The 10,938-nt window shown below is 46.1% G+C and overlaps 1 pseudogene; it reads right to left on the reverse strand.

Moving 5' to 3' along the window:
• Positions 1-7,846, reverse strand: part of LOC108541942 (60S ribosomal protein L9 pseudogene) — a 54,210-nt pseudogene extending 46,364 nt beyond the window's left edge.
• Between the last annotated feature and the right edge of the window lie 3,092 nt (positions 7,847-10,938).

Here is a 10,938-nt window from a genome sequence, read left to right on the forward strand (position 1 = left end):
AAAAAAAAAAAAAAAAAAAAAAAAAAAAAAAAAAGAGCTACAGAGTATCAGAGCCAGGATTCAGATGCAGGCCTGTCTGACATCACAGCCTGTGCATGTGATCCCTGCAGTAGACTCCAGTGACTTACCTTAAAGAACCAGGACAGTTTGCATTTTTTTTTTTTTTTAGACGAAATCTGTCACCCAGTCTGGAGTGCAGTGGCACAATCTTGGCTCACTGCCACCTCTGCCTCCCAAGTTCCAACCTTTCTTCTGCCTCAGCCTCCCAAGTAGCTGAGATTACAGGCAAGTGCCACCACGTCTGGCTAATTTTTTATTATTAGTAGAAATGGAGTTTCACCATGTTGACCAGGCTGGTCTTGAACCCCTTACCTCAAGTGATCCCCCCACCTTAGCCTGTCAAAATGCTGGGATTACAAGCATGAGCTACTGCTCCTGGCTGAGTTTGCTTTTTTATGCAAAGGATTTTCTGAGCACCTACTCTGCAATAGGTTGTATGAGGCCTTGGAGGTGTGAAGATGAATCAAACATTGACCTTGCCTTCTGTGGTTACTCCAGAATGGTGGAGCAGACATGGATGGTTAAAGGCAGCATGCCATCTCCTCAACACACTGTGTAAGTTGAGGGATACGAGGAATTCATTCTCTTTCCTCAAGGGTGCCACATAGGCAGAGGAACGGAGGCAAACAGGAGGGCAACAGGAAAGGGCACACCTTGGGCAGGCACAGCACCGTGCTCTGTCTCACTATCCATCTTCATTCGCTGTGTCCTCTGCACCAGGTGGGCCCAGACAGGGATAAAACATTTCTCATCCTCAGGCATCACGTGGTCCCTGAGACATGCAGTGCAGAAACAAACGAATGGAGTGAATGCTTGCCGTGTTCACGTGTGTGTGTGTGTGTGTATGTGTGTGTGCGCACACATTGCAGGGAAAGGAGAAGTGGGAGTGATGAGGCTGGAAACAGAGTTGTGAACAAGACTTGAATGATTTTGAGCATCAAAATCCAAAGTTGCCCTTTTCTCTTGTAGACAATAGAGTTCTGTCATTTAAAACAGTGGAGAATCAACACCATCCCTATCCACAATTTTTCTCCAAGTTTGAAAGGCAGACTTGACAAAGCTATCATATCCTGCCACCCCTCATCCTCTCTTTCCCACACAAATCCTCTCCTTAATGCCCACAGCCCTAAGCAGGGCACTGGAGCTCCACTGCACACACCTCACCTCCTGTTGCTGGGTTTGGCTGGTTCTTTTTCCTCATCACCTCCTTTTCACCATGCCTGTGCTGCTGGTCAGTGCCTTATTTTCTCAGCCGGCCAATTGCAAATGTCCTCTAATTGGTCTCTGTTGTGAGTTGAATTGTGTCTCCCAAAAAGATCTGTTCACGTCCTAACCCCTGGTACCTATGAGTGTGACCTTATTGGAATAGGGTCTTTGCAATGTGATCAAGTTAGGATGAACTCATGTTGGAACAGACATTCAATATGAAAGTTGATATGACTGAATCAATATGACTAGCGTCGTTACACGCAGAAGGGAAGAGACACAGACCCAGGCCCAGACGCCAGGAGAACGCCACATGATGACAGGACAGGACTGAGCAAAGCGTCTGTAAGCCGGGGACTGCCAGGGACTGCCAGGGATTGCCAGAGACTGCCAGGGATTGCCAGGGACTGCCAGGGAATGCCAGAGAGAGCCAAGGATTGTCAGCAACATCAGAAGCTAAGATAAAGGCTTGGGATAGATTTTTTCCTAGAGCTTTCTGAGGAACATGGACCTGCAACACTTTGATTTTGGAACTCTGGCCTCTGCTACTGTGAGAAAATGAATTTCTGTGTTTTGCAGCCACCCCATTTGTGGTCATTTGTTAGGGAAGCCCCAGGAAAGGAATATGGTCTCCTTGCCTCCATATTTGCCTGCCGTCACCTGCACCTCTCATGGAGCTATCAGGTTGATCTTTCTAAATTGCAGATTTTCCCCAGTCATTTTCTCGTTTAAGGGTGTTAGTGGCTCCCCATTCATTGCCTGTCTCAGAATAAAATCCCCAAACCCCTCAGCTCTGTGACTGCCTCACTCTCATTTCTAACTTATGTTCCAAGTGTACTATGGGAAAATTTTTGTTTCTTTTTCTGTGATAGAAATGCCTGCATTTTATTTTCTGTCTGTTGACTTCTTCTCATCCTTACATTATCTGTAAGTGGCTGGATCATGCCCCTCCTACGTGCCCCTCTATCACTATGCCTGGAATAAGGAAGTGAAGAACAAGCATTTGTTGGATAAGTGAACAAATAGACAGATGAATAACAGATTCAGGGAAAGCCAAGGTTCCTATTGCTGTTACAATGCAGAGTTCAGAAAAGCATAAAAGGATTTGAATCAGAGGAAAGCGGGACTTTTCACTCTTTTCTTTACTGTTTGTGTGACTGGGGGAAAGATTGCTTAACCTCTAAGATTGATCTGTAAAGGCGATCTGTAGAGGCGATAATACATTCTCCTTAGAAGCACTGAGAACACGAAGCAAGCTGGTGCGAGTGAATGAGAGGTTGTGCAACGCCTGGAGCAAGCCGCAGGGCTGACTCTTCCTTTCCCAGTTAAACCCACATGTTCATTATGTAACTGTGGATTAGAGTACTCCAAGTCTGAAGTCTCATAAATACTAAGCAGAAATTGGCCTTTGTTTTGGACACGCACAAGAATGACCTCTGCAGTGAAAACTTCCCTAATTACTTGTGCAGAACAATAGCAAAAGCCACGAGGAGGTCCATTTAAACAGGGGAGGAGCAATTAATCACAGCCCATTGGAATATTGCTTTTGGTCCTGAACTCAGTTTGCCTTACATACAGGAAATGAAATGCAGTAATTATGGCCGTCACTTGAGACTCCAGAGTCCTGGCTTCAATTCCCCAATCCTTCATCATTTCATTTTGGCTGTGTCTATGGAACACCAAGACATCTGACTAAAAAGTGAAACATGCCATCCATTTTTCAACTCATGACTCATTGCATATTCTACCTTTACTTTTTTTATTGTGATATAATACCCATAATGTTTACTATTTAACTGTTTTTAGGTGTGCAGTTTGGTCGTGTTAAGTACATTCACACTGTTGTGTAACCATCACCACCATTCATTTCTAGAACTTTCACCATCCCAGCAGAAACTCTGTTTCCGTTAAAAAATAACTTTCACTCTCTCCCTCCCCCCAGACCTCGGCAACCACCATTCTCCTTCCTGCATCTGTGAATTTGATTAGGTACCTCATATAAGCGGAATCATGCAGTATGCGTCCTTCCATAAATGGCTGATTTAACTTAGCATAATGTCTTCAAGTTTCATGCATGTTGCAGCATGTGTCAGAATTTCATTCTTTTTTAAAGGTAAATAATTTCCATTGTGTGTTTATATGACATTTTATTTATCTATCCTTTGTTGATGAACATTTGGGTTGCTTCTACCTTTGGCTTTTTAAATACTGCTGCTCTGAACATGTATGTGCAAATATCTGTTCAAGTCCTTGCTTGCTTTTAATTATTTTGCGTATATACCCAGAAGTGGAATTGTGGGATTATATGGTAATTCTGTTTCTAGTTTTTTGAGGAACTTCCATACTGTTTTCCACAGCAGTTGCCACATTCTACATTCCCACCAGCAGGGCACAAGAGTTCCAATTTCTCCACATCCTCACCAATACTTGTTATTTATTTATATATTTTTGCTGACAGCCATACCAATGGGTGTGAAGTTCACCTTTTCTTTTTCATGTGTTGCAAGAATTTACTTTTACATGATATTTATGCATTTGATGTCTTAATTTCTTCACCAATCATATATTACAGTAGGTTTATCTGAACATCTTTCCTAACCTTTGTTCAGCACTCTGCCAAGTATTCTAGATTTTCACATTTCTGACCACTGCATCCTAAAAGTTTCTGCTGCTCAACTGTATGTCTGCAGAACACAGCACAATTAAAAGTCAAGAAGGGGGAGACAGTAAAGGATGATGAGCAAGGATGAAGAGATTCTTCCTTCCCACACTGAGTGCTGTGGTCTGTGCCCCTGTGTCTGGGAGCCAGGTGCCGACTCCCACCCAGGACTCTGGTAATATCTGCCAGCCTCCATGATTGCTGCTTCGTGGGGTTCATTGCTGGGAGGTCTGTGAGCTTCCAGAAGAAGTGGAGGGCCACTTACCAATCTGTGTATCCTCATCCCTCAATCAAGACCAACCCACCAAATGCTCAACAATCTTTTTTTTCTAATAGCTTCATTTAATTAAAGTAAATTAATTAGTGAATATGTAATATTCTTCTATGAGCAGAGGAAGTAGTCAGAAAAGCAAACTAAATTTTCTTGTCAAAATAATTCTATCTGCAGGAGAGTTTACAAACTTCCCTATGTGCAGTTTCAGTTCACGTGATTTAATTGATGGTAGCTTACTTGGTCTCCTAGCTTACCGAAAACTTCCCCAAGGCTGTTTTAAATGTTGATTTGAATCTAAACACCTAATTACTGGTCCCTGCCTGGAGATACGGCTCGAGAGGCCCCGCAGTGCTGGCCGCTGCCAAGAGCTACCTGGCAGTGATGGATTGTGTAGCTTGCTAGCCCCACCAGCCGGGGCCCCAAGACTTTCTACAGAAGTGCCCAGTGGGGAGGCATGCTAGAGGGGCCTGACTCCTTGTTCCTGCCTGTGTTTTGTATTTGGGTCCACTTTAGTTTATTTTTAGTCAATACCAGAGACAGAAAGGCCATAAATTTCTCTTCTGTTGACACAAGTAGTCTTCAGCTTTGTAATGTTCATCCTTTTCCACCAAGAACAAGAGCTCTGGGGTGACAGTGGCCAGTTCCTGAACTTCCACCAGTATCTCCAACTGAATTCTGACCTACCACGTTGGGTGACAATTCCCCAAGTGTCTTTCCTGTTTCTATTGACAGAGGTATTGGCTGCTTTTGTCCCAGACTGCCCTTTCAAGAATGTTTATAGAGAGAGCAGCCTGGAAGATAGTATACCCCCTACAGAGCAAAGGGCAAGCGTGCTTGCTGTCCAGTGAAATAAAAATAAAGTATCCCTCTGGAGAAAAGGTTAGGCAGGTTTGCTTCTCATGTATTATAAAATACTCACACTCCCTAAACTCTGCTTCTCAGCTGTGATGCAAACTCACTGGATGTGCAGTATCCACCTGGTCCCCTCTGTATCCTCTCGATGGAATTTGGGGGGGGCAAAGGGAATGGATTCTAATATCATGTTTCTTACTGTACTGTAAGTAATAAAGTCTTTTGTTGCTGACTCAAGAGTCTCATATCTTTTACCATCATCCAGGAAACTGTGACAGGCTAACTTGTTACTGTGTATATAGGGTAAAATCTCACACCTGTAACACTTCATGATTCATGATACATGCTGATGTTAGCTTTATAAGATGTCAGCTAATTATGCCTTGATCCTCTCCTCATGCTGCCTTCCTCTGCCCAGGCCTAAGTCAAGTGCTCTCCACGTGTATCTGTTCTCCACCATGTCTGTTATTTTATCTAACACTGACTGCTGGGACCAGACTACACATGTCTGCACTGGGCCTGGGCATGAGGGAAGAGAGAAAGTTATTCTGAGGATCAAATTGATCCTGTAGGTTCTTCTGGAAATGTTGGTTGATAATGGGAATAATATTTTCATTCCCCACTTAAATCCCATTATCCAGGTGTCTTCTCCCTCCAGGGCCATGCCATGAATTATGTTATCCCAGGGAAGTTCAGGCACTCGCATCTCTAGAACACATAGGTCATTGAACAATGTTAGTCTCAGAGTTAACTTTCTTGAGTATTTAGGGATACAAGTAGTCTTGAGAGCCAGCTAGGCCTTCACCTGGGGGCAGGCCATGGGATTTTTGTTGAGGTCACGGGGAAGGAGCAGCAGTCCAGCCTGGGGCTGGCTTGCCAAGTGGTGCGTCCTGGTGCACGGCTGCATTCTCTGAGAGTGAGAAACATTTTCTGGTTCTCACAAAGGTTGCTTGTTGGCTAGCAGAGAAAAAGACTTTATAAAAGAAGAAAGGGAGGATTTTAAAATTCCCAACCTACCAGGTTTAGACATAAAGACTTAGGCTTTCCAAGGTTCTGATCATAGAATTTTATTGCAAGTCATACTGCAGAGAGAGAGGACTGGGGACATAAAGTGAGGGAGTTCTCCAACCAGACTGAAAGAGGAACAAGAGGCCCTACCCTGCCTACCCTGGGCCTGGGCCAGGAGCTAGTGAGGAGGGAATAGAATGTAGAGGGAGGGCAAGGAACTACACCTGGGTCCACAGCCCACATCACGGAGCCTTAAGTTAGGCGGCTGGCCTTAAGTTAGAGCATAGTCAGGAGCAGGCAAGGAGGCTATTTGCACCAAGAGAAGGCAGCCACTGTCATCTACCTGGATGCTTCTGAAGCCTTCTCTAACTCTGACCACCTGGCCTTCATGCGGTTTTGCAAATAGATCAGACCTTCTTATCTCAGGACTTTTGCATAAACTGTTCCCTTTGTCTGAAAGATTCTTTTGCCAGATATTCTCATTGCTCACCTCTTTTCAATTCTAAGTCTCCATGCAAATCTTTTCAAATATTACTTTATTGAGAAGGCTTCCCTGACAGTGTATTTAAAACAGCAAGCTCCTATCCCAGCAATCTCCATTGCCCTTCAGGGATATCCTTCCCTTGACAGCACCTATCACTCTCTGGTGTGTGGTGGATCGTATTGTTGATTTACTGTCTTTTTGCTCCTATGGGGCAGGGGACTTCGTTTTGTGTGCTACTGGATCTCCAGTGCCTGCAGCAGTGCCTAGCATGATGATCCCTTGATGCACATTTGTTGAAGAAATACCTGACTGAACGAGGCTCCAGGTTCATAAGAGAAGCTCTGCCTTGGCTCAGTGTCAGCCTCAATACAGGTTGGGAGCACTGAGAGGTGTCTAACGGTAAGGTCTGACCTATCCTCTTGGCCCTAGGCCAAGCATGTATGGGGCCCAGGAACTCCCACTTGCCACTTAAGCACATGCGAAGTCCATTGTGGACCACTGGCAATCTTGTGTCTGGACGAGAGGAGCACCGAGAGCTGCAGAAGCCAGAGGTGAGGCCGGGCCAGCATCAGCAGGGGTGGGTGGTACCTCTCTGCAATGAGAGCAGCGAGGACCACCATTGCCTCTGTGTCCTGACCACAGCCCAGGCAGGGCTCACAGACCAGCAGGCAGGCTGCATACTGACCATGGATAGGCTGCTGCTTCTGCAGTGCCCAGGGCTCACACCCAGACACCTATTTGGAGAAAGAGGGAGGCAGCAACAATCCAATGGACAGCTGAACTTGGAATTGATTGTTCATCAAAAGGGACCATTCAAGCCAAAAACAAATAGTTATGTGCTCACTGGGAACCATGGTTGCCTTCCCTGGCTCCCTAACTCCAATCCCCAGCCGACGGGGTTTGTGTGGAAGACTAAGCAGTTGTAGGAAAATTTAAACAAGCATGCAAAAGGTCTCGTGCATGAGGGCAGTGAGTTAAATGTGGGACCCAATCATCACCCTGAGCCTAATATACACTTGATGAGAGCCCCCAGGGAGGTGTGCCCGAAGCAAGGTGGCCTATGGTATCTTTTCTTTCCAAAGCTCCCACTTAGATTAGGTTGGCTGTCGTCACCGGGTCACTAGCTAAGTGCACAGCTGTCTCCTGCAGACACCTTGGGGTGCTTCCTGGTGGGCACGGGCTGTGGTGGCTCCTAGGGAGTGGAAGTATTTTGTGCCCAACCACTTACTGATGGATACACCTTTGGAATTCCGCAGATTCCCCAGCTCTCTGGGGATCCCACGAGAGGCTCTGGAATTGCCATGCTAAGTCTGAAAACGTTTTGCTTCCCTCCTGGTGGAGGTTGACAACCGAGGCAAGAGCCTGAGTCATCTGGGAGTTGCCTGGAGCAGGAGAATTTCTAGTCCATTCTCATGGGAATAAGACCTAAGTAATCAAAGACACTGTCAACGTGAATTTTGAGTTTCAGTGAAAACCAGACCAATTAGTTAAAGAATTAAATTGGTAAATATGATAGTTTCTACTGCTACCAAAAGACTGTCAGAGAGCAGCAGTCCTCAACTGGGGGCAATTGTGCCCCTGCCCCAGGGACATCTGGGAGTGTCTGGAGTCACTGTGGGTTGTCACAGGTCAGGGGGTTGACACTGGTGCCCAGTGCACTGGAGCCGGGCTGCTGCTAACATTCTAGGATGCACAGCGCAGCCCCCACAGCTCCTCACAGCCAAGAAGGGGCTGGCCCTGAATTCTCACAGTGACAGGTTTGAGAAACCCAGCCATAGAGCCTGTTAGCTTTTGCAAGGCCCTTTAGAATCTGTTCTTTCAATGGTATTTCCATTGAAATACCAAATGCCCTGTGAGGTAAGACAGGTAGTTATCATTGCGTCCATTTCACAGAGGGCCAAGGGTCAGAGCTGGCAAGTGACCTGCTTAGGTCCACAGAGCAAAGGACGGGGGAGCAGTTCTCTCTCCACCACCGGCTCCTTTAGGGTTGCCTGGCCAGTCCTGGGAACTTTTCTACTCAATATCTGTTAGTTTTGAAAAAAGAAATAAAAACATAACATTTATTAAGAGCCTACCATGTGTCAGGCACAAAGACCAAAACTGTTGCTCTCAGGGACATTGCAGGCTGGCAGGGAAGCAGTCAACAAACAAGGTAATGTGTAAAACACATGGCACACCAGATTGCAGGGGTGGAGGAGAAGAGGCGTGGAAGGAGGAGGTATGGGGGAGCTGGGGTGGTGCTGAACTGATGTTTTAGGCAGTGTGGCCAGAGAAGGCTTCAGCCAGGTGGCATTTGAGGAAGACCTGAACCAAGCGAGGAAGCCAGCCATGTGGCTGTCTGGGGAAGAGGGTCCAGGTGCAGGGGCAGCAGGGGCAAAGGGCAGGCCTGGCACGCGTGAGAGCCAGCATGGCTGACAGAGCACTAGAGGGAGGGAGAGAGCAGAAGAGGCCACAGACAAGAGTGGGGGAAAGGTGGGTGGGGCGCATCATAGACTCGCGAAGGTCATTTGAAGGACCTTGGCTTTCATCAGAAAAATAGGGAGCCACTGCAGGATCTGAGCAGCAGCTCGAGTGAGTCTTTGGATTTTAACCGGATCACTCTGGCTGCTGTGTGGAGGACGGACTGAAGGAAGAGGCAATGAATGTGTTCAATTTCATTTTTGCCAGTCCTAATTTCCTCAATACCACTTTTTAAAAATGAATTCTGTGATCATGTGAACAAGGAGGAAAAGATATGGTGGTGCAGGAATACCAAGGAGAGCCCGAAGAATGGAGCTCATTGGTAAGCCAGAAGAAAAGCAACTATCAGACAGGAGGATGTGAGCAGAAAACTGAGCGTGTTGGCTGAGGCTTCCCCACGGATCAGGGGCTCCAACCGTGCTTGGAGCAGGTGGTGAACACAGAACCCATGATCCCCGTGCATCTGTGGGGCTCCATGTGGACAGAGGCTGCCTGGCTGGGGAGCGATGTCATTTCCTCTACGATTAGCCAGCTTCTCCAGAAAATTCAGAAAATTATTCTTCTCTGAATAGTTTTCATTTCATCATGATTTGTTTGTCATTACTTTACCTGTCTTAGTCAAAAACTTACAGCCTCTTTATATTAAGATGTAAGCCCCTGAACTTGGGATTCTCAGGAACTGAGTCTAAACTTCCCATTAAATAGTACCGATGTTCGTTAAGAAAGCTATGTTGCCAATGTAATGGGGCAGGTCATTTGAACAAAATTTATTAAACCATTCTTGAGTCTTCGGGGATAGGAGTTTTGATTTCCTTATCATAAAACCAAAAATGCAGAGGAGTGTGATCAGTTAACCCATTATTATTGTATCATTAAAAAAAAAAGCAGTGTATATTTATGTGGCTGCTCCTCAGGGTAGGGAGAAGAGAGAGACAGAGAGGTCTTGGGCCATGTTTGCACGGGGATATGTCAGCCTACTGTCTGAGAAGCAGTGTGACCTTCCCAGGGAGAGCTTTACAGTCTATGTAATATAAAACCTGAGGCAGATAGACATCCACACTTGGAAGCCAAACTTGGCCACCAGTGCATTTCTTACAGTTGGTCTCCATGGAATTTCAGGAGAACACAATATGAAAACTGGGAGGTGGTATATAAAAGTTCACATTTCCAGGTGTCCTTGAAAAATCAGAGTATCTTACAAAACCAGGCACACCCTTCAGTGTGGAGATGACGATGCAGACATGAGAAGCAGCCCCATGGGGGTACCTTCAGCTCCACTGCAGCCCCCCATGTCCTCAGCTAAGGGGCAGGTGGTTGCTGTTCATTTGTCATCATACTTGCATGTATTCCCCCTTTAGTAGGGAAATTGTTATCTATCTTTATGTTTCTATCAAAAGTGGGAAGTTAAAAGAGATGTATGTTTCCAAAAAAAGTGATGGAAGTCTCTTCTTTGTGGAAAGGAAGAGCGTCCTATGTATCTTGGAGCACATTATGGTTGCTTGAACTTTTCCTTCCTCCTGGCATATTTCTGATTTACTGCACAGCTGGGCCACTGCAGCACTCAGGGGATGTGATCAGTCTTCATCAGCCTTGGGATGCCAAGGCTCCCTCAGGGGGCAGATTTGGCCCTCTGGATCACTAGGAGCCTGACTCATGGAGTAGCACCCAGACCTTGGGCAACGTCTTGGAGAGCTGAGGGGGCTGGGTCTTGAAGCCTGAGCAGAGAGTTGGGGCAGGAAGCGTCTAGAGCCTCAAGGCAGCTTGGGTAATGACTTCAGCACCGGGGCTGGGAGAGGCTGGGCCTCTATGACAAGCCACCAACAGTGACCTTCCCTGTGATGCCAGATCATGTGGGATCTACAGTGTGGACCCAAACCCTTCCAAGGCTCAGTTTCTTTGCCTGCATTCTTTTTTTTTTTTTTTTTTTTTTTTTTT

The sequence above is a fragment of the Rhinopithecus bieti genome, unplaced genomic scaffold (assembly GCF_001698545.2).
Source record: "Rhinopithecus bieti isolate Rb0 unplaced genomic scaffold, ASM169854v2 scaffold_20310, whole genome shotgun sequence".
NCBI classification, from domain to species: Eukaryota; Metazoa; Chordata; class Mammalia; order Primates; family Cercopithecidae; genus Rhinopithecus; species Rhinopithecus bieti.